Below are 23877 nucleotides of genomic sequence, written 5' to 3' on the forward strand. Positions count from 1 at the left end.
ACCCCTACTTTGAAACCCTAGCCGTTTTGTGAAACACTAACCAAGGTTTGAAACCCTACTTTTAGAAAAAAAACTGTCTAAAATTTAGAATCCTTTAAATTACTGGTTAAATTTTGAGTGCTTGAAACTTGCATATTTACTTTTAACGCAAACTTAAAATCCTAACTATTGTTGTAAACCCGAATCTTCAAAGTCCTATTTGAAGAAATTCAAACCCTAATTCGAAACCCGAACCCCTGTCTGAAATCATGATTCAAATACCCTATTGTAACTTTCAATTGAAACCACTGGCAGTTCCTTGGGTTCCTGTTATTGTCCACCCAGTAAGTGGGGCCATAGCAGTCAGTAAATATCATCCCATCAGTCAGAATAAACTTTTTAAAGTAACATCTGTGGTCGTGGTGAGTGAGTTTACTCACAAATTCACTCAAATTACCGTTTTTTTTTTTTCGTCGAGCATTCTTGGTAAACACTATTCTGAAATGAGCTAACTGTCAATTTTAAGCAAGCGCTGAATGTTTTTGCCCCCAGCTCAGCCGCGACCCATATATGACATCACTTTGTTTACAAACTTTGAAGGAGTCTATGGTGTATATGTGTATTGTGTTTGTTGTGTGCATACGTGTAGTATGTGCGTGTGTGTGTGTTTAAAATCAGTGACCCTGATAAAACCCCTGGCCGCAGCCTGGTCCCCTCATATGAAATTAGTCTCGAACCATCACTGATTGAAGCACTATCCAAATTCGAAACCCTAAAAACAACTTTAAAAAGATGCATAACTTTCGTTCATGTGTGCTGAGCCAAAAAAAAATCACAAAGATCTCCATGACCAGTCTCATTGATGTCCAAAGACACATGATAAAAATGTCAATACGACCCATGGTGTGACTCACTGCTTTTCTGCCACTGGAAGAGCTGCAGCGTTAAGACAGCAGCTTAACCATGTGGAGATTTCACGAAGCTTAGCCATCATTGTTCAGCTGTGTGCGTGTGTGTGTGTGTGTGTGTGTGTGTGTGTGTGTGTGTGTGTGTGCCTGCGTGTATTTAACAATTGTGAATAAAATACCAAGTTTTTTTTTGTTTGAAACCCTACTTATCTAAATTCTGGCTCGAAACCCTATTTTCCAAAGACCCAACACTGTCTTGAATCGTCTTTCAAAATCCTACCACAAGTTTAAAACCTAAACCATGGATTAAAAAGCCACTTTGAATCCCTAACCCAAAATTTAAACCATAACTTCAGTTTAAAACCTGAATTAAAAATATTAATTTGAAATCATACCCTTGTCATGAAACTCTAGCCCTTGTTTGAAACACTACATCCACTGACTTGAAACTCTTGTTTACAAGCTGAACGATAGCTTGAAACCTTAACCTGAAGCGCTAACCCTCATTTGTTTGCAACCCTAATGTTTATGACTGTGGGTCCTTGATTATGTTAAAGGCGTTGGTCCTTTATTGGTCACATTGGGATAGGCATCGTTTTTTCTATAGATACTTGAGTTACTCATTTACACATTGTCAGAATGTTTTGCCTTCCGGTGCCTTTTGCATCCATCTCTGCTCTTTCTTGTTACTTAGAAATTTTGTACATAAAGACTTTTGTTTCCAGGCTCACGTCTACTGTCTGCTTCTGGGTCCATATCCTGGACCAAACATGACACTTAACCCACCTTGAAACCCTATTTTGAAACCAAAACCCTTGTTTGAAAACTTTGATACTGCATTTTGAAACCCCAATCTTCTTTGAAACTGTATTCTTAACCCTGATTTCACTGGCCCTAATCCTCTTCTGTAGACATTTGATATTATGTGTTAACAAAAAAAAACCAAGAAAACCATAATAACGAACATCCAGCTGCTCACAGAGTTCTCTGATGGATGGTCTCATCAAATTGCTGTTGAACCGTCATCCTGTTATTGACAGTTTGTGCACCAGTAGTTGTCAGAATGAAAGTAACCAGAGGAAACACCTGCTGACAGACCCATTGAATGTTCAACAATAATATGCTATCAATGATGCATTTGTAATGACTATTTATATTTGTTGTTTTTAGAAGAGATCAAATCAATTGTGTGACACAAACAATGCAAGCGTGCTGGAAATTCTCGCTGGATCATTTCTAGTCACTCTGTTTCTTTCTATTGTGCACAGAGGCACTTGTAATGAATAAAAACCTTGTGATCCAGACTGCCCCCGTCCACGTCCCCACTATTCTCGTAATTATTTATTCACCTCCAGCAGTCAATTATGGCTTGTCCATACGGCATCACTCCCGTGATGCAGGGGGAAAAAAGTGTTCCCACTTGATTGGCACCAGAAGAAACTATCCGCTCACCGTTGGGAGTTTATTTGTTGCAAATCAGAGGGGAGATGGGGACCAAGTAGTCTGCCGGTACTTTGTTTAGCTGGAATTAAACATTGGGAGTCTGAGTGTGATGTGTTTGGATGCCTCTCTTTCATTATGTGTAGTGTGTATTATAGATGGAGATTGTTTTGCCATGCCAATGATGAAATCGTAGGCCAAAGAGGTTCTCAGTTGCAATTAACCTGACTAGAGAGCTGTAATAAGATCGAGCGAGCCTTGTGCTGGCACAAAACTCATGCTCCGCCGGCATTTGCCACAGATGCGCTGAATATGAAACTGGAGCCCATTATATGTACAAGTGCTATATAATCATGGCTACACTGTGGGGCTCACGAGCACTGGAAATTGAATATCACACTCTGGTTCAAGACTGTCATGGCACTTTTGCACACTAATATGGAAATTGAGGCCAGCCTGACCTATCTCAAATTAGCCGCCACAATTGCTTCTGAGGGCCGATTTCCAGTGCTCATGAGCACCTCTTATGTGCCCTCTGTATATAATGCTCTATGTTTATTGTAGAACTTGTTTACTAGCCTATGTTTAATACAGGCACAAATAGTTTACAATATAATACACTGCATTTTCTATGATTACACTAGGTTTACAATATAGTAGCACTATATTTACGATATAAAGCACTGTTTTTATTCATGGCCGAAGCATACGTCCCGTATGCTTCGTGTTTTGTGTTGGACATAAGTACGCACAAAGTATGTTGATAAGGAGCTGCAAGATCTCCACTTGCGGATAACATTAGTCGCTGTGAGGTGGGCACCGGAGACCGTCTTTTACCTCCGATCGTGGGTCTGTATGTGACAACACCTTCCTGGCAATCTTGATTTTCACCCCGATGCAAGCCTTGTTCTTTTTCATCTCTTCGCATCATGTTGCACTTTCCGGCATAGCACATGCAAGCAGATTCTGGGCTCCACCAACATGTTTGGAGTACGTCATCGTATTTCATTAATAAATATGACAACAGTGTGCATCAAGAAATGAAAACATTGGTAAATGTGACAAATCACCTTGAAAAAGTGCAAAGTAGGAGTGTGAGTGTCTGTGAATAGCGCCTCAGTGCTGATTCAGTAGTACCTTTATCTGTGATAGGGTTTTATTGTTGCGATCGATGCGTTAAACATCTCGCAGTAAAAACCACCTTGCCTTCAGTCACACCCAAAGGCACACGCAATCTATGATAGTGATAGCGTGTATATTGTTACATCCCATTAATTCAGATTCGTTCAAGTGAAGGAACTCTCATCACCCGGAATACATAATAAAATGTGTCAGAGTCAAGCGGCATGGACAAAAATTCAAATGGAATAGGATAGGACACACACAAAAGTAAAGGTATAAAAGCAGAGTTTGGGTTTCAAAGTATGGTTGGAAGTCTGGGTTAGGTTTTTAGAATAAGTTTTCATGAAATTTTACATTGCACTGACATTCCAACAATGTTGGGTAAAGGCACAAGTTTACGTTGACATTGTGGACACCAGTGATGAGTTGCGCACATCGACTACTAAGTCGCTTGTGACAAAGTGGGCTACTTTGAAAAGCTAAACCTTACTGTACTTGCAAACCCTTAACTTTTTTTAAACTCCAATTTCAAAACCCTTTCCTTGTTTGAAACTGAGGCTTGAAACCATGCTTTGACACCTAAGTTTGAAACACTATCCCTTTTTCAGTAACGCTAAACCAGGCTTTAAATCTTACTTTGCAACGCTAAATTGAAATCCCATCCATGGCTTTGCAACCCTACTTCAAAACCGTTACGCTCGGTCGAAACCAAAATGATTGCAGGAAAAGAGTTGAAAGTATTGTTTTCCCTTTGGTTAGAGGAGTTCATGAACTCACCGCCTGTTTACTGAGCTGCTAACGTTTTAAATGGTTTTGATGGCTAATGGCGCGTGTCCCATATTCCTCTTCAATCTACGAGGCTACGCTAGTGACCGCACTTGCATGCCTCACAAGGTTCGTGTTTTGTGATGATCTCTAGCGCCACCCTTCACCATCCAGTGGAACTGCTTCTGCATTCACATGAAAGAAAGCAGTGATCTACACCAGGATGAAAGTTTGTTTGTTCATTCATTTGTTTCACTTTGGGATTTGAAGCGGGAACAGTTAACCAGACATTACTGATGCTTTCATCACAGCTGAGACTCTTCCTGTTAGTTTATTACTCTGTGTGTGTGTGTGTGTGTGTGTGTGTGTGTGTGTGTGCGCGCGTGTGTGTGTGCGTGCGTGTGCATGTGCGTACCTGTTTTCACGCATCTGTTTTCTGTTTGAAACCGTAACCTTGGTTTGAAACATGAACCAAGGTTTGAAACCCTAATTCAAAACCAAAATATAAACTGTAACCTAGGCTTAAAACCTTGCTTTAAAACCCTAATTGAAACTTTAACAAATGCTTCAAATGCTAATTACAAAAACGTAATCTTTGTTTGATACATTAACACGGTCTTGAAAGCCCTCTTTGAAATATCAACTTGAAACCCTAACCCTGGCTCGACACCATAACCAGTGATTGAAACCCTAACCCTTGTTTAAAACCTGAATCCAGACTGGAACACTACTTTGAACCTTCATTGAAACTTTAAAGATATGGCTGAAAAATCTACTTTAAAACTCTAATTTGAAACCACAACCTTGAATGGACACCGAGTTTGCAACCACAACATGGGCTTGAAACCCTAACTCGAAACATTCAGCCTTGTTTGAAGTCTTGAAACACTTCAAACGCTACTTTGAAACCCTAATGCAGGTTTACAACCCCAATTTGAAACCTAAACCCAGTCTGGAAACCCTACAGGCGTTTGTAACCCTGCTTTGAACCCCTAACCGTGGCTTTACAGCCTGCTTTGATTCCCTCATGCTGTCTTGAAACCCGAAATAAAGATTACGTCATGTTTCATAAGCTCCTTGCAGCCCTAACACTGCCCCAGTCTAAAAGCCAACGTCCCAAAACAAACATTACTATCTTATCCTCTGCTGGTCTTCCCTCAGACCAGATGATGTTTGAAGCAGCAACTGATCCTCTCATGTATTCTGACTTTACGAGCTGATGAAGCAGATGAAACCGACCGACAGCACAGGAGAGTGCTCAGCAAGTTTAGAGAACTGGGGAAACCATGTCAAGCAATTATCACGCTCCATGGCTGAATGGAGACTTTTAATTGAGTTTTATAGCGTTCATCCACACACACGCACACACTCACTCACACACTTAATTCTTAGATTGCTTTCAATTTAAGGGCTAGCTCTTGAGGTTAGTGTATTATAGGAGTGTATAGTATATTGGATTTTTTAAAAAGAAACCCAGGAAAGATGTAAAAATTGGCATTAACTTTATAGATCTCCACCTAAAATTGATGTAGATAGTTTTCCATTATATTGCAAAGTATTGCGCTATATCACAATTTTAAATATTCTCAAGATGTGCCCTGGCGAGCTCCATAATATAGCGTTTTTCTACAGCATACTCAAAACACTGAAAAAGGTGTGTGTGTTTGGGGTCGATCCAGTAAAAAACCAAAGTTAAATGTTTATTTTCAACATCATTATATGACATTGTTTAGACACAAATAGATAAATTCAGCCGATTGCTTGTTTGCTTTGAGGTATGGGGACTGTATGATGGCAGTGAACTCAGCACTTTGGCGAAAGGTAAACAATTCTTCAAAAAAGAGACGCGCCAAGCAGTTTATTGCCACTTCCAGTTCTACTGAGCCTGCCAAACAAAATAAAGAGAATCACATGTTTGCTATGAAAAACAACTACATAGTTTAGCTTTTAGTGTGCTAGCTTAATGCAAATGTTCACACAATGGGAAATGCCCATACACATATAACTCTTGAATCAACTGATATTAGAACACAAACGGTGGAGCAACACATTTAGACATTCAATGTAAAAATAATAACTCATCCAATCTTTATTTTCTGTGAGGAGTTGAGAAGGTTAAGCTGCACATATGGGCATTTTAAGACTCTGGTTTCTCATTTTTAAGGGAAAACACTGCTTTTACGACGGTCAGAGAGTATTTCCATTTTGTTTACTGGGGTGAAATGTTTTTATAAATGGGAGGTCTTAGCTGAATCCATGTCATCAAAGGCATGATGTTGGTCGTTACTTCATTGTATGCTTTATCATTTATGGGCTACACGTCAGATTCTGCGGTGGTTCGCATCAATAGTGAGCCTTGTCATGTCAATGGAGCTCTTTTATGTTTTGTATAATGACATAAATAGCATCAACCATGCATGGGCATGCGTGAGTGAATTGGTCTTGCAATGCTCTATTTGTTTACCCTCAGGCTGCTTCCATTGTGCTGTTTTGTACATTTGCTGTATGTTTATGCGTATACTATATAGTATATGGATGGTGTGCTCTTGCTGGTTTCTGTGCTGGCATACCGACAGGGTCAACATGTGTGGATGCTTGCTTGTGTAACTAGCCTTTATTTTGAAGTCTCTCAGTCCAACAGCAATAGAAAAATGAAGGGATATACATTTTCAAGATAGCAATACACAGGAGACATAAAATACAACAACAAAAACAAACAAAGTACAATAACCCTACAAAAACAACTGTTAACAACCAATCTCAAAACAAAGTGCATAGAAACAAGTCTAATTGTTTCGTAAGATAGAAATAATTAAGGTAAAATAGCTAAGTATAGCGTGACAGTACAATATATTTTTTAGCAGGCATAACAAAGACAAAATTAGCAGGTGGAAGTCATATTTTATTTAAAAAAAGAACTGTTTTTTTTCACTGGGGATAAAGACGTGTCATGTTGAAATGACTTTTTTTCTAGGAAAAAAAGGTTTGTTTGTTTTTTGCCAAACGACAACAGTTTGACTGTGTTTCAAATTATGACCGTATTTTCCGGACTATAAGGCTCACCCAAAAGCCTAAAATTTTCTCAAAAGCCGACAGTGCGCCTTATAGTCCGGTGCGCCTTATATATGGACCAAATTCCTAAATTTAAACTGGCCCGAAGCATTGTGTCATGAAATCACTCATAAGTGGCCCGCTGAAGAGTACGAATCATCAATCAAAAAGACTATGTATCATTATTTTATGATTATAAAGTAATTTGTTGCGTCTGAAGTTGAAATAAAAAAGATAAAATGGAGAATGATTTGATTTGGATTAAAAATCTGACAAGATGCAGTAATGGTGCACCTTATAGTCCGGTGCACCTTATATAAGGACAAAGTTTTAAAATGGGCCATTCATTGAAGGTGCGCCTTATAGTCCGGTGTGCCTTATAGTCCGGAAAATACGGTAGTATTTTCAGTTTTTTCTATGTGTAAAATTAATATATTCGGCTGAATTGTGTTACTAGTAATTTAATGAGCAATTCAGAGCAAATCTTTGAGATAGAGAAAACTTTTGGCTCAAAGATTCGGCACGTGTCATGAACGCAGTGCGATGAAGAGCGCACAGACGAGGAGGAAGAGGAGGCGGAATGACAAACAGGAGTGAATGAAGGGGGACCTCACGCTGCGTTTATAGACACGCAAATGTGAGTCATCAGACGTCCCAATCAGCGCTACGCTCGCCACCTACCAGGCACAGATGGTGTTTGTGAAAGACGTGAAGACATCGAGTGGGAGTGTACCGCGAGCTCCTCGTGACTTTTTGCTCGCTGGTGGGAAAAAAGTGGAGGTCATGTGACGACACTTGTTGTCCAGCTCTTCAGAACGCAGCAAATTGGGCAAAAAATTGCCTCAAAGTGGCCCTAATGATTATAAACATCATCAGCATGAAAACAATCTATTGCGGGATTTGACAGAGCTGTGTGAAGTTCAATTAAAAAAATAAAATATTATATATACGTATATACTTTTTTTTTGCAGAGTAAAGCAATTATTTTCCATGTATGAGGTTGACATTTGAGAAAAAAGGAGTGTATATTCAAGATATGTGGCATTTTTCTTAGTCATATATTTTTAAATTTCTCTTTTCAAATGGAACGCAAAAAAGAATTGTTGGAAAATCGATTGCAAGAGAATCCCTTGACTTTTAATGAGCACTCCTGTCCGATAGAAGAGATAATGATGGAAACGTTTGTGCGGAGGCTCACAAAAGAGAGTCGCTTCATTCGTCCAAGACGAAGAGGCTGGTCGGTTGGCATGGAAACGCTGCTGGCTGGTCGCTAAGCTGGCAAAAGAAGAAAGGCAAAATTATTTTTTTTAAAAACCCATGGGAACAATCAAAGGGTCTTAGGGAGTTGCTTTGCTTTTGAGACAAACTCAAGATGGCGTGCCAAATAAAAGGTTTAACAGGTTAAAAAGTCTACACATGTTAGACTTTTGTGATTGTGATGAGCATCTTTAAAAATTCTTTTTATCAGGATTATCAGGAAAAAATAATGTCTTTATCCATCCATCCATCCATCTGGGAGGTAACTGCCCCCATCACGAATGGAACCACCATTGCCTTTACCCTCTACATTTTCTCTAGTTCTTCTTTCAGCCCTTGGTATTGCGCCCTTTTTTGGGATGCTATCATTCGGTATTGCAACATTTTTCATGACTGCTCTCCCCTGCTATTTATCCACCACCACTGTCGGGCTGGTTGGCTATCACCAGATTGTCAGTCTGGATCTGGAAGTTCCCCAGGATCTTGTCCTGGCTGTTCTTAACCACCTTTGGAGGTGTCTGCCATCTTGATTTGGGTACCTCGAGTCCATACAGATATTCCGGTACACTATTCCAACGACCTGGTTATGCTGCTCCATCTATGCCTTTCCAGCCAGCTGTACGTATTATGCTGCTTAGCCTGCAGGACTTCTTTGCACAGCCTACACCAGGGATCCGGTTTGATGACGTGGTAGACCCCAGCCTCAACTCGTCCTCAGTACTCTTTTAGTCCAGCCTTTTCCAGCCACTGGTATGTTTTGTAGGACTGCGGCTATGGAATATTTTAGTAATTGAGTATTATTCAATCGATTAATAAAATAACCAGATAAAATGTAATTTTGCTTCGTTAAAGAGCAATTATAAGTATGCAAGAGAAAAATAAGACATTTCGCTTAATGATGAACAATTTTACTTTTTTAGAAACTCAACATTATTTATTTATTGTGTGCCGCTTCCTCCTTCCAGACGCTCTTCCAGTATTTCTCTATCTCAGCCTTTGATGGGTCTGTTTCATTCTTGCTACCTTGCCAATGAGAGTCAACCTCAGCTGGGTTGTTGGAGAAAATCATGATGATTGTTCTTCTCTCTACATCTCTCGTATACACATATATAGATTGTTTGGAGAAAATGATAGAGAGTTGACTTAGATGGATCGGACAGATCCAAAAGAGCGATAGTGAGTATATTGGTAGAAGGGTGATGAAGATGGAACTGTTAGGAAAAAGCAAAGGAGGACGAGGCTCTTAGAAAAGATTGATGAATGTGGTGAGGGAAGGCACTCGGAGGATGCTAGAGGAGGTAGGAGGAGGATAGAGGAGGGTGCAAAAGATTGACTTCAAAGGAAGAGGGCACCCTGTGGCAAGCCCTAACAGGATCTTGTTAAATCATTGCTGATAAATATTGTCAGAAGTCATTGACGCAGCGATGTCTTGCGTGTGGGCGCATAAAGATGCAAATAAAGAGAGAAAGTCTGTACGCCCTGCAAGGAGGCTCATTAACTGCGTGACACCACATTAACCTTCTTTGTCCTGATTTGCGACAATTAAACCAACAACAAATTTTTAGGGGAGCAGATATGGAATAAACAACATTGATTAAAAAAAAGAAAGAAAGCGGGTAAAAGCAGCAACAGCATAACACCAGTGGCAAACAAACAGAAGCTTGCGTGACACCACATTTAACCTTCTTTGTCCTGATTTGCGACAATTAAACAAACAACAAATATTTAGGAGAGCAGATATGGAACAAACAACATCGATTTAAAAAAAAGAAAGGAAACATTGTGGGTTAAAAGCAGCGACAGCATAACGCCAGTGGCAAACAAACAGAAGACTGAAGGTGCAGATAATCATCCGGTTATATATTCACTGCCAATTAGACTGCAGAGGGTGAATTCTTGGAAATAAGTGCATTAACTCCAACAAAGTCATCTATACAACCTTTGTACCGGGCTCCCTGCTGCAACACACCTGATTCAAAATCAGATCCTGAGACTTATAAATTCCCTCCCCCCGGACATTCAACTGTTCATATCCCACCTAAAAACCCACCTGTTTAGACAGGCATTTGTCTAATTTTATTACTCTGCGGCAGATGTTCTTTCTTTTAGACTCTCTTTTCTTTTCTTTCAATTGCGCCTGCTATTTTTTATGTGTTCAGCGACCCTTGAGTGACCTGAAAGGTGACTTAGAATTATGTGACTCAATTAAAATCAGATAGTTGTACAGTTTTATTACTTGAGTGAGCGTAAATTTGAGTGAAAAAATACTGTTTGCAGCAGTTACTTTTTTAAATCTGTCTCTCCATCCATCCATCCATCCATCCATCCATCCATCCATCCATCCATCCATCCATCCATCCATCCATCCATCCATCCATCCATCCATCCATCCATCCATCCATCCATCCATCCATCCATCCATCCATCCATCCATCTATCTATCTATCTAGCTATCTATCTATAAATTTTCTGAACTTTCCTCACAAAAGTATACGTGTAAATATATAAATATACATACGTATACACATACAGTGAGGCAAAGAAATAGTCAGTCACTCAAGCTCACTTCAACTGTCGGAGACAGAAGCAAATAACATTTTAGGATTTTTAAAGAATTTATTTGTAAATGATAGGCCTACGCAATGTCAGGTTTTTTGCCTTAAGTATTGGTGGCTGGTATCAGCGCTCTCTGTGAGAAGCCGATACCTTAAATATGAGGCCAATACCTATACAGGTATCAGTACTCACCCGTCCCTATTAAAAAATATATTCAACCTATTAATATTGATTTCATTTTTTTAATTTAAAGACCAATTTGTTCATTCCGCACTTCTTGTTTTTAAAATGGAAAATAAAAAAGAAAATTGTTCATTGAATTCTGAATTTGTGAGGTATAGGCTAAAAAAAACAATTAAATTAAAGTTTAATTATTACTTTCATGATCAACTAATTTATTTCATACTTGATACGTAAAATATAAACTGTCCATGAGTTAAAATAAATGGTCAGGATGGTATCTTGATGGCCTCAGATGCTTGAGGGTGTTTTTTCCAGTGTGAAATTGACAGATGCTATGTGCGTGTATGCCGCTGAATTGTTGCACCGTGACATCCAGCGTGTGTTATAAGCGTGACACTGTTACTCCAGCAGCGCAGTGACCCAGGAACAGAAAGGATGAAAAACAAATACGACAATTACAAAGCCCAGGCAGAAGAAATGGGCAGGCGGAGAATGGCGAGCCGATAGAGAAAGAGAGCAATACAAAGGAGAAATGTGGGAGACAGGAATACAATCATTTCAGTTCTCACAATTATCTGCTCGTGCGCCTTCTGCTGTCTGGAAGTACATGCAAAATACACATAAAATTCATATACAATACATTCAAACCATCAATAGTAGGAAAATATGCATTTGCTCACATTGTTCCATCTTTGTTTTTTTTCAAACTTAAATCACTATTAAACCTTGCTCTATATTGCCAAAATGAACGTCTTCCTTTACGTAAACAAATGAGTAACAAAATAGGTTTGCGCTCATCACAGTTAGACTGCGCAACTATACAATTGTAGTACGTATTATGTCATGATAACCTGACAACCAACATAGAAACACAGTTAAATGTGTTCAAAAGGTCTCTCTGGTGGTTTGACAATTCTTGAAGATTAAAAGAGTGTGGGTTCTTCCTTGTTTCCTTGTTTGGCACGCTCAAACATGGCGAATAAAAACTCTTGAATCTTGAATCTTCTTGCATCAGGTGACTCGTGTAATGGAGTCGTAGTTGTGTGTTGAGCTTGTTCAGCAGTCTCAGAACTCTGTTCTCCAGTTGCAGGTTCCTTGATTTTGTCTCAGGAGAGCTCAATTTTCTGTCTAAATGATACATGACTTGGTTGAACCTCACTCGGCACATTTGCTTTCTGTGTTCTTCTTCACACTGACTAGCAAGTCATCTGGATGTGCAGGTTTAATCTCAGGCGTCGTCCAATAAGGAGTCAAGCTGGTGACACACCACACACAAGTGACGTTGTGCGGGAAATTAGCAGGCCCTGGCCACTCCCATTCAATTTTCTTTTCAGTCAGTTGTCTAAGTGGTGCCAGTTTTTCACTGAGATTGGGTAAAAACTTTCCCATGCAATGAAACCTCTGTACATTCTTCTTGCATTGTGGGCTTGACATATTTTCGACTTCTGACACATTTCTGGGATCTGGTTTGATGCCGTCACTGCTCAGGATGCCCCCTATAAATGTCACTTCCGAGTTGACTTTTTTTTTTCAGTCAGCTTCGGATGGCTTTTCTGGTTGCCTCAAGCACATTTCTCCGACTGGTCTTCTCTTTTTTTATGTGGTTCCCCACACAATGCTGTGTCCACTCCTTCCAGGTGATCATAGATCATGTGTATTGTTTTGTGCTACACCCCGCGGACTGAAGCAATGGCACTGCCAAATGGAATCTTGAATGTGGAGTTTTGAGCTTCCGTCGTCCAGCTTTAATTTCCTACATCCTGATGATGAATCCAGTTTGTTAAAATATTTTGCATATGCCTTTTCTTGTGGGAAGTATAAAATGTTCTCTCTGTCATGTATAGCTCTGTTTAGATCTCTAAGATTATAACCTGGCTTGGCTATCCATTCCATCTCACCCACTGTTTTGGTTCATCCATCTTTTCAATCACTTCCAGTCCAGCTCACCTTTCAAAGGCTCTTGAAGAACAAATGCTACTTTGCGGTATGGATAAATGACTGGTGACACTTTGTCATCCAGTCTGATTGTGTGTTCTCCTGAATGGGAGCCAAGACCCTGGAACAAATTGCTGTATTCTTCCATCAAATTATTATAATCCATGTCATCATCAATTTGCACAACAAGCACCCTCTTGACTAGGTTCAGTCCTTTACAGGCTTGTAAACCTATTATGGGCTGCACCGCAAGGAATGCTAGTGTATATACTTTGTCCTTGTGTGCCACTTTAACGATGCTTTTTCCTTTCACAGGTATTTATGCTCCTGAGTATCCACTTGCTTTCGCTTTAGTTGCATGTAGCTAAGAAAACGTCAACTCGTTTTATGATTTTTTTTCCAATTGTTTCCACACTAATACATGTACTTGAGACACAATGACCACATGTAAATCAAGTCCCATCCTCCTCAACCAGTTCTGCCTAACTACAAGCACAATTTCTGCTTTACACTCAAGTTGCAGTTCTAAAATATGTTTTTCAAAACTTGACGCAATTATCTGTATTTGACCATAATTTTCATGAAGGAAACCTCTTGTTTTCACAAGGAACACACAGTCATTCATAATTCTAAAGTTAATTGCCCTACTATGTTGTGTTTGTGTGTGTGTGTGTGTGCGTGTGTGAAACACCACCGACTTCATGTGTCTACGGTAGTATCACTTTAAACAGTTCGCAGCAGGGGGCGACAGAGATATTTGAACACCTACCTGTACGTATTTAACTTTTTGAATAATTTGATCGGAGCTCTGGATTTTAAATAATCGCTTGAGCTATTTGCACACCATCAAATTATTTGTGTTAAATATTTTGAATCAATTTTTTTAATTTTCATTATTTTCATCTCGTCGCGTGCATTCACGTATCCTATCTCGCGTGCACGTTCACTCAGCTTGAATGGAAGAGTAGCGGCGTGTGCGCGCGCACGCGCATGTCTGCGTGGAAGCATGTGTCATTCACATGGGTAGGAGGAACAAGAGCGCGCGCGTACGCACAAACAGCCGCGCTGCATACACTTGTCCGCCTCCTCACATCAGAAACGCTTCCCAAATATTCACGCGGTCGGTCACGCAGCTGGCTGGCTGGCTGGACCTTCCTTGTCCAAGTTGCTCGGTTTTCCTCTCGCGTCGGTTGCGTACGCGCCTTCTTGGTCTGTGTATGGAGCTCTGAGATCGGAGGACAATGTGATTTTTGGAAGGAGGGTGGATTTTGCGCCGTAACAGGCTAGAAGCGCGCGGAGACATGGTGAGTATGGGCTCCTTTTCCACCTTTGCGACATTTTGACCTTCCCAAATCAGAACGTCAAGCATGCCTCCTTGCAGTGAGGGAAGTAGTTCCACTTTAAAACCTTCAGGTGAGTATGGAGGAACGAAATTGCTTAAATCATTTAGCCTTTTAAATAGTCTTTTTCATAATGTCCATCCTCGTGACAATGGTCTTTTTGGAAGAAGAATAAAACCAAACAACTAATTTGGGTTATTTAGTGACCACTGGAATTCATTCATTTATTTTGTTTGAGCCTCCTAGGCTGTTTCACATAACAGCATGCATATATGTATCACGAGGAGACTCACAAAAATTCTCTCTAACCTATGCATTTGGCTCTCAAAGCCAGTTTCAGGTAGCTCCATGAATTATAATACACATTGTCTATCCATCAGTCAACCCCACTAAAAGTCTAATATGCCTGAAAATGCATAGGTTGTCACGTAAGCGTGGGATTGAGCACCCAAATGCAGGGAGGCATGGAAGCGGGGCTGTGGTTCAGTCCAAAGAATATTTAATTTAAATAAAACTAAAGGGAAATCAAGGCACTAATGGAATGGAGAAAAACAAGGACTGAAAAAAGTTCACCACAAACAGGGAGAGTTCATAACAAAGCACAAGCAAAAGATGACTGTGAAAAAAGTAAACAAAAAGATTTCTGACGGTTAGCTGTGGCAGCAAGGCAAGGCAAGGTTTTGAGGACTATGGATGTGATCATGAGAAACTAAATAGACAGCAGTTCAAATGAAAGTAACAAAATAAACAATAAACTATAAACAGATTTGGGCATGACGAGGTCAGGGGTGACACAAAGCACAGCATAGAGCGCAACAGCACATTGGACAGATAATAATGACCCAACAAACTGAACAGAAATGAGGGAACTAAATTAAAAAATAAAAAGTATGTTAAAGCCATACCTGAAATAACACAAGTGTGGCATTTTGGTTTGATGTGGATATTTTGGGAGCATTTTTGCCATTCACAAAAACTTGAAAATTCAACCCCCCCATGCAAGCCAGTTTTACAGAGCTACATGAAATTTGGGCATCATATCTACCATAAGATAACCCACATATAGGTTGAAAGAGCTATGTCAGAAAAGATGGAAATACATAATTTTGACTCAAAGATAACATTTTATGTATTTCATCATAACGATTCCATCTCCGACCCTCGCTGTGTGGAGTTTGCATGTTTTCCCCGTGCCCGCGTGGGTTTTCTCTGGGCACTCCGGTTTCCTCCCACATCCCAAAAACACGCTTGGTAGACCAATTGAGCACTCCAAATTGCCCCTAGGTGTGAGTGTGAGTGCGGATATGGTTGCTCGTCTCTGTGTGGCCTGCGATCAGCTGGCAACCGGTTCAGGGTATCCCCCGCCTACTGCCCGATGACTGCTGGGATAGGCTCCAGCAGGCCTGCGAACCCCGTTGGGATAAGCGGTATAGAAAATAGATGGATGGATATTCCCTGATGGTTCTGTGGTTAGGATGTGGAGCTTTCACTGCCCGCTGCCTGGGTCCGATTACTGGTCAGGGAACCATGTGCAGCCATAGGGGGGCATATGTCAGTGTCTCCTCTGTGCCGGTCCCAGGCGTGGGTAAATGCAGAGGTTACGTCAGGAAGGGCATCCGGCGTAAAAACGGTACCAAACATTTCTCATGCGACTCATCTGGACAAAAACGTGCGTTTCACTGTGGCGACCCCTTCGGGGAAAAGCCTAAAGGAGCCACCACCATTTATGTATATATATATATATGACAAATGGTTGAAAAAAAATGTCTGTGATTTTGTTAGTGTGTGCGTGTGTGATGCACTGCATACATTTTTTTAAAGTCACAGGTGCTGTTCTGAGGGCTCACAACTACTGAGCGTAATGATTTAGTTGGATGAAAAAGTTTGCAATACAGGGTGAGTTTTTGATTCTGACAAAGCCCTGACAAAGGCATTTCATTTGGAGGAAAAAAAGCAAGAGTAAACACAATACATTCTAATTACATTTATCAGGAATGGAGTAGTGTGTGTGGGAGTGCTAGAGCGTATATGTACATGTATGACGCCCATGTGACTCAAAAGCTTTCTGCCATCTGTCAAGAGTCAAATGAGATGACATGCATGTGTCAGCGTGTGTGATGGGGGGGATCGGTAATCCATGGATCTTCTCATTGAGATTGACACTGTGTCCACACTGTGAAGACGAAGACCTATAATTCTAAGGGATTATGTGCGTTTGTGTTTGCTTGGATTGTTGCACTGATTCTGTACTGTGCAATCTCATTATTGTGTTTTTAATTTGGTTTGCTAAATATCTACCACAAAAATCTGCTCAGCAGGGACCCAACATGGCAACATGAACAAGGCATGGGTGTCAGGAGTAGAGTAACAAAAAAAAAATAACAAAAAAAAAATCAGGGAACCAAGTCCATCATTTTGATTTGAAGCAGTCACTTTAGGGGTAATTTCCAGGGTTCCTACAAATTTTGAACAAATTTAGCCTCTAAAGCGTAAACCATGACCTATCAAGAAGTATTATGAAAGGATGGTGGCCGTTTTGGTTTAAAGTGGCATTTTAGCTAGGATCTTAGTCCACAACATTGTAGAAAACAAATGAAGTTGTGAATGAGTTTGAAGACAGCAAACTGATAAAATATCAACAAATTCAACAAATCTATTTTTCCCCCCATTTTTGTTAATGCAAAATTGGGTTTACTCACATTTTCAACCAAGAAATAAAAATTTCAAGAAATAACTGTCCTCTGTATTGTCCCCCAAGGTTTAATATATAGCCCAAGTAAATAACTCAGCAAATTGTTTTGGCGCAAACGAATTGCTTACTCAGTACTGCTATTTAAAGGGGAAGTCAAAAAAAAATCTTTGTATATAATGTGTTCTGTGCAGCCCAACTCGCTGAAACACAGTGTTCTGATTGTTTTGTTTTTGGAATATAAACTAAACAGGCAAAATCCACCTGTTTTTATCCATCTTAGGGGGTATCCATTTTCCATAAATATCAATTATTTATATAAATAATTGAATTTTAAAGTTCTATCCCCAAAAATACAAGTTGTGTTTTTTACAGTGCGGAATTTCTAAAGAAATTTCAGCCCCTGAAGCCAGTTTCACTTAGCAGTACAAAGTTTGGTAGTCACATGTATTCTGAGCGGACCAGAACATAAAGTCTGTGATTTTGGTTTGAAGCTGACATGTTACGTAAATTGTCATTTGACCATTTCCAGATGTCCTTTATAAATGGACTCATCCTGGAGGTGACATCATTTGAACTTTGTAGATATGGCTATCAACCTTCAAATGTTCCACTGTATGCATAGCATAAAGTCCTTCATACTATATTTGATTTTTATATTCTTGTTGAAGGGCTTGACAGTAGGTGTGCTTGAAAATTATATGCACCCTCCGTCCTGCTTTTTATGGTTATGCAACATTTTATGGAGCTTCTGGCGGGGTCGAAGGTGCTGATTACGCTACAAGGGAGCACTGTCAGTTCACACCTTGGCCCGCCTGCCTGTTACCTGCTTGCATGCCATAATTTTACACGCGCAGAACAGTGAAAAGCACAACTGATAGAGGCACAAAGTCTTGATGACATTGCGGAGATGTAGATCAGCAAGCTGGGACTGAGGCAAGATGGGAATGATTGGACTTGATTGAGGAGTGTTCTTGAAGGTAAGATGGACGTTGACAAGGACGTCACCTCTCCATATGCTTTTTGTTGTGCTTTGAATTTGAATTACAGTTGTAGTTACTTGGATGCTTGTACTACATGCTTAGTATGCTGCCTGTGTTTGACACAAGGAAAGTGTCCTGTAATGCCTGTCAAACTTCCACCAAGGTGAAGAAAGTTTTCAAATAAATGTAATTGTGTCAAATCAGAGGAGGGTTTCAAACAAGGGTTAAGGTTTCCAATTAGGGTTTCAAACAAGAATTAAGGTGTCAAATAAGCATTTCAAACAAGGGTTTTGGTTTCAAATCAGGGTTTCAAGCATGTGTCTGGGTTGAAATTAGGGTGTCAAGCCAGGCTTAGCAATTTTGGTTTGAGGTTTCAATTTCATGTTGTAAGCATTGTTGGGCTTTTAAACAAAGGTTAACGATTCAAATTGTGGTTTTGAACCAGGGTTAGGGTTTCATTTACGTTTGAATGTTTGGGTTTGGAATTTTGGTATCAAGCAGCCAGTGTAATAATTAGGGTAAAATGCCAACTAAGAGTTTCAAACTAGAGTTATGGGTTCAGGGTTTCAAAGCTGGTCTGGAGTTTCAAATTAAGATGTTAAAAAGGTTTCAATTGGGGGTGGAAGTTAGTGTTATCAAGTTGTTGAAGTTATGAGAGAGAGAGAGAGAGAGAGAGAGAGAGAGAGAGAGAGAGAGAGAGAGAGAGAGAGAGAGAGAGAGAGAGAGAGAGAGAGAGAGAGAGAGAGAGAGAGAGAGAGAGAGAGAGAGAGAGAGAGAGAGAGAGAGAGAGACTATCATAAACATGATCAATTTGTTTCCTGTAAACGATGTGGCGTCAGTGTGCTTTGCTGACCTTTAGTTGGTGCTATAACAAATATTGTAAATGTCTTTTGCTGCTCGACGTAATGTCCTGCAATCTCGTATATTTGTTAACATGATGTTCTTAAGTCAGATGAAGTCTTGAAAAATAAGATCTTGGGTTTAGGATTTGAAATTAGGGTTTCAAGATAGGATAAGGTTTTCAAATTAGGGGCTCAAGCCAGTGTTAGGGTTTCACATAAGGTTTATGATTTTATTGAAGGTTTAAAGTGAGGTTTTAATATCTGAATATATCTTCAAATTATGGGTTCAAGCAAGAGTAATGGTGTGAAGTTGGCAACTGTAACCGATAGCACATATAGACAAATGACCATTCACGCTCACATTCAAACCAATAGACGATTTAGAGACTTTGATTCACCTACTATGCATGTTTTTGGAATGTGGGAGGCGGATTTAAGCTGTGGGCGGATGTGCGAACCCGTCAACCCCGATATTGTGGACATCATCCCAAAATGTGTTTGGTCATTGAACAAAATTAGTGAGTGCAGTTAAATGTTTATTAGTGTCAGTGCTTAGGAAAGTCGTTAATTCAGTTTATTAGACCATTTAATTGGCTGTAAATGCAACTTTCAAAGAACATCAAAGTCCAAAGAGTCAATGAAATGTGCGGAGGGAGTTTGAAGACTCATGGATTCTTAAGAATACCATGTGGTAGTGTCGCACTGTATGGACAAAAGTTGTTTGACACTTAATGGAAGTGGATATCGATATATGTTTTTGCACTTAGACAATTATGTATCTCGTGATTCTGGAATTCATCCAAAATTGTTTCAAATCAAATTGACTGACGTTCTTTCAATTTCAGCTATGGGTCCACAAGAACTGTTTCATGCATCATGTTATGGCTCCCAAATGTTGCATTGATTTGTGACTTTGTTGGTCAGCTATTTTTTTTTAATTTGCATGAAAAGCGAAATTGACCCTAAAATGTCTAGAGGTGACCTTTGCTATTTATGGGTATAGGAACCAGGCCGAATGGAATTTGAATGAAATTCTTTATTTATGTGTAGACAGCTAGCCCTCCATCAAGCGTCTCCAGTTGGTCCAAAATTCTGCTGCTTCTGTTATGTGCAATTAGCATGTGATCGATTCTCGCTCAATGACTGTGTGCTATTGGTTGTTCGTTTTGATATGTGCCCTGCGACTGGCTGGCCGCCAGTTCAGGTTTAGTCTACTTTTCGCCCAATGTCAGCTGGGCTAGACTCCAGCACCCTCTGCGACCCTGAACTAGCCCTGCAACCCTGAACAGGATAAGCAGTGTTGAAAATAGATGGATGTCCACCCAGTTTTGATCGCATGGTGAATTTGGTGCCTGTGGCTATTTTGTTTTTACCCAAATAGCTAAATTGAGCCTAACATGTCTATATCACACCAAAATGACCAACTTCCCATTCCGTTTGAGACGTGTTTTCCATGGCATGATTTCTCTCAAAGGAGTCCACCATGTCAAGTGTCTTTTGTAATCATCTGTGTTCATAAGGGCGTCATTGTGCTGCGGCAGTCATTGAGTCATGTAAAGACAGCACTGGTGAGGTCGGATTGCGGCGAGTAAAAGCGCTACGGGAGAGACGACGCAGGAGCAGGAGGGTTCACCGCGAGGCCGAAGACGTCTGAAGGACGACGAAGAGCGCGGGAGTTATTTTGGGTTGTTGCACCTCCGGCGGCTCGGTCACAAAGCTTCTGTTTGATGACTTCACCCACTCGCAAACCAACCTGAGACGCTTCGTGACAGCGTGTGAGGGCACACCGGGAGCCCCTCCCTCCCTGTGCTCCGCATGCCTGCACTCACATTGCTCTCAAAGTGGTCTATGCATTATTTCTTTTTATCATTTCTTTTGTGTTATCATGAATAACTTGGTGGGAGGAGCGATCACATTAAAATAACACATGCGTGACCGTGTTTATTTTTTTTTTACGTATATTACGTGCATGTATGGGACTGAGCAAGCTATGGACTTTTTCCTGTTTTCACTTTGTGGATTATTTCTCATCGTTGTTTATTTTTATGACACAATTGCTGAATGCCTGTATAAGCAATTTTCATGGAAAAAAAAATATTGCCCAATTTTTAAATGTAAATAATTTAAGGGGCGAGAGGTCACTTGCATTGCGGTCAAAAGTGCATGTGCGTGGGATTTTTTGCTAAACTCTCTGAATTATTTCTTGTCTTTGTTCCTGCAATTGGCTGGTGACCAGTTCAGGGTGTACACGCCTTCTGCCTTAACACTGCCAGAATAGGCTCTATCACGCCCGTGACCTTTGTGCGGATAAAGCGATTCAGAAAATGGATGGATGGACGTTTATTGTTCGAGTCGGAATCACAAGTGACGTGTGAGATGAGAGTTGTATTAATTGTGGTTTATTGCAAGACCGTTCTAAATGTGGATCGCATTAGAAAGGAATATTGGCAGTGGCAATGTTTGTGGAAAAAGAAAAGTAGTGTGTGCAATAAATATGAGTTACTTTATGTTAATGACTAAATCTAAAAGGCAAACGAAGATGTTTTTTTTTTTTTTTTAGTTGGTGGAAGTCTAGTGAGTCTCATGTTCTTGAGCTGCCATGGTTTGATGATGTAGGATCTGAGAGCACTCGAGCGACTGTAAATGTGAAGTTATGAGAGCTGAAGTCTCCATCTCGTTCCAACTCGCTCCGGATGAGAGCTGTCACTAAAACCTCCCAAAATGTGCTGGAGCTAACATGTGTTCACTCATGTCTTATGCATGCGGCGCAGGCCGCCGACCACCCCCGCACCTGCTACTCAGTGCTACTTTTACATTTCATTCACGCTGAACTCATAGTTTCATGACTTTATTCATGCACTGTTGCACAAATCAATTCCTTTTTTAACATAGGCCATATATTACAAGAAAGAAGTCATTTTTTTTCTAGACCACAAGCTGTAAATAAAAGAAAGAACAAGATTTGATGGTTTTGTGTTTCATGACTCTGGCACGACTTTTGTCAAGCTTGTTTGTCATGCCACATTTAAAAAACAGTCATTGTTTCAATGTCAAGTATTTTTTTTGTGTGTCCTGTTTATACCGTTTTGACTTGAGACTTTTTGGTGGCATCTCCAGTGACCTGTGATTTCACGTGTGCCTGTCAAACCCTGCTACGTGAGTCAATCATGTTAATGCGCCACAGTGAAAAATATACTACGAGACAATTTGGCAAGACCTATACAGGGTGTTTATTTGCATCTGTATGTCTATTTTGGGAATCTCAGCCACATTTGACATAATTTGGATGGGTAAACGATTGACAAAATTAGCTGAAAAATAAATCAAGTCTAAATAATCGATTTTGTTTTTAAAAATGTTACAATTATTTTCCATTTTCAATATTGCGACCATCTGCAAAACAGCCACGGACCACTAAAGACACACGGACCACGAGTTGACAATCCCTGATGTAACAGAAAGAATCACAGGACAGCTAATAAATACGTGCTGTTTTTTGTTTCTTTCATTTGTGCGGCCCACCATGGCCTGGTCCAAGGTGGCCCACGGCCCTGTACCGGGCCACAGTGCGGTGGTTGAGGACCACTGCTTTGATTGCTGTGGCCGAGAGGCTCCGCTCTCTGCTTCTGCCTCTGTTTCTGTCTGTCTGTCTGTCTGTCTGTCTGTCTCTCTCTCTCTCTCTGTCTGTCTCTCTCTCTCTCTCTCTCTCTCTCTCTCTCTCGTTTTCTCTCTTGCTCTCTCCCTCGCTCTCTCTCCCTCTCGCTTAATCACTTGCTCGTTTCACTTTAATGGCATCTGATTGAGAGCTACACCTCAGGCGAATTCCTAACAAATATAAATAAATCATAAATAATTAGCACTTTTTTCAATGCCTCCATTTTTTTAACTCATCTTCAAATGACTTTGCCCATCTGGCCATATTTAAAATCAAATGAAATTTGCTCACTCCTCATTAAGAGGAAATAAATCATGGAACTATTGAGTTTCGAATCCCCCCTGAAGCTGCCCTGAGACAGCCTCCAAGCGCTTTTTCCCCCTTGTCCTACTCCACATGACCACCTGAATGATATGCTAATGACATCCCTTTAAGACCCCTAAAGGGGTTGTCACGGCAACACACCTACACTTGTTGGAAGCCTTGATGCTAACTTGCAAAGCAAAGGGATTCCTATAAATTTTCAAATGCACAGAATCTTCCCATAGAAACATAATAATGGCCTGCTGCCACATCAAAGTGCTAAGCCCATTTCACTCCGCATTGACAAAGGGTGCCGCCGTAGCGTGTTGTTGCCAAACCCATTCATTGTGTATGTGGCTGGGACCACGAAATGAAGCATTGTTGGTTGGTGCGGCACAGCAAAAAGATTTCTGCTGTGGCGGAATAAAAAATTGTTCTATTTGATTAAGTAGACACATTTAGGATGTCTTGCTTGCCAACTTCTTAAGTAGATTTGTGCCTTGAATTCCTGTTGAGTATTAAACCCAAGTGTGCAATGCATATGTATTTTTTGATTTACCGTATATATATTTTGTTTCATATAATAACCAAAAAATGAAAGCTTAGTAAATAATTAATAACACACTAGGTCTTTCTTTCCATGTTGCCTAGCCAGAGAAAACATAGCTTGTGGTGTTGATGAGGTCCTGTGCCCTGACCAAGAATTGATGCAGACATGTTGTAGATACAGTATTATGTACAATACAGTGCTGTATTTTTGTGTAGCATTATTTTTAGTTTGTAATGAGCATTCAGGCCCTGCAATGGCCCTTTCTGATTCATTTATGGGATGCATTTGTGTTTAATTGGTCATTTTTGAGGACTGTATC

At 40.2% G+C, this 23877-nt stretch overlaps 1 protein-coding gene across 3 annotated transcripts in view; it reads left to right on the forward strand.

The window, feature by feature from the left end:
- htr4 (5-hydroxytryptamine receptor 4) overlaps positions 1-23877 on the forward strand; it is a 64482-nt gene that overhangs the window by 1217 nt on the left and 39388 nt on the right. Inside the window, exon 1 of one of the 3 annotated variants that reach the window (XM_088374991.1) lies at positions 14215-14500. The exons of 1 other annotated variant lie outside the window; for it this stretch is intronic. The gene's annotated coding sequence lies outside the window, so the exon portion shown is untranslated. Of the gene's footprint in view, positions 1-14214; positions 14501-18028; positions 18206-23877 lie in introns of those variants that run through there. One more of the 3 variants, XM_088374999.1, reaches the window with a different exon arrangement.

The sequence above is a fragment of the Syngnathus floridae genome, chromosome 1 (genome assembly GCF_059516105.1).
Source record: "Syngnathus floridae isolate MCC-2025c chromosome 1, RoL_Sflo_1.0, whole genome shotgun sequence".
In the NCBI taxonomy this organism is placed as follows: domain Eukaryota; kingdom Metazoa; phylum Chordata; class Actinopteri; order Syngnathiformes; family Syngnathidae; genus Syngnathus; species Syngnathus floridae.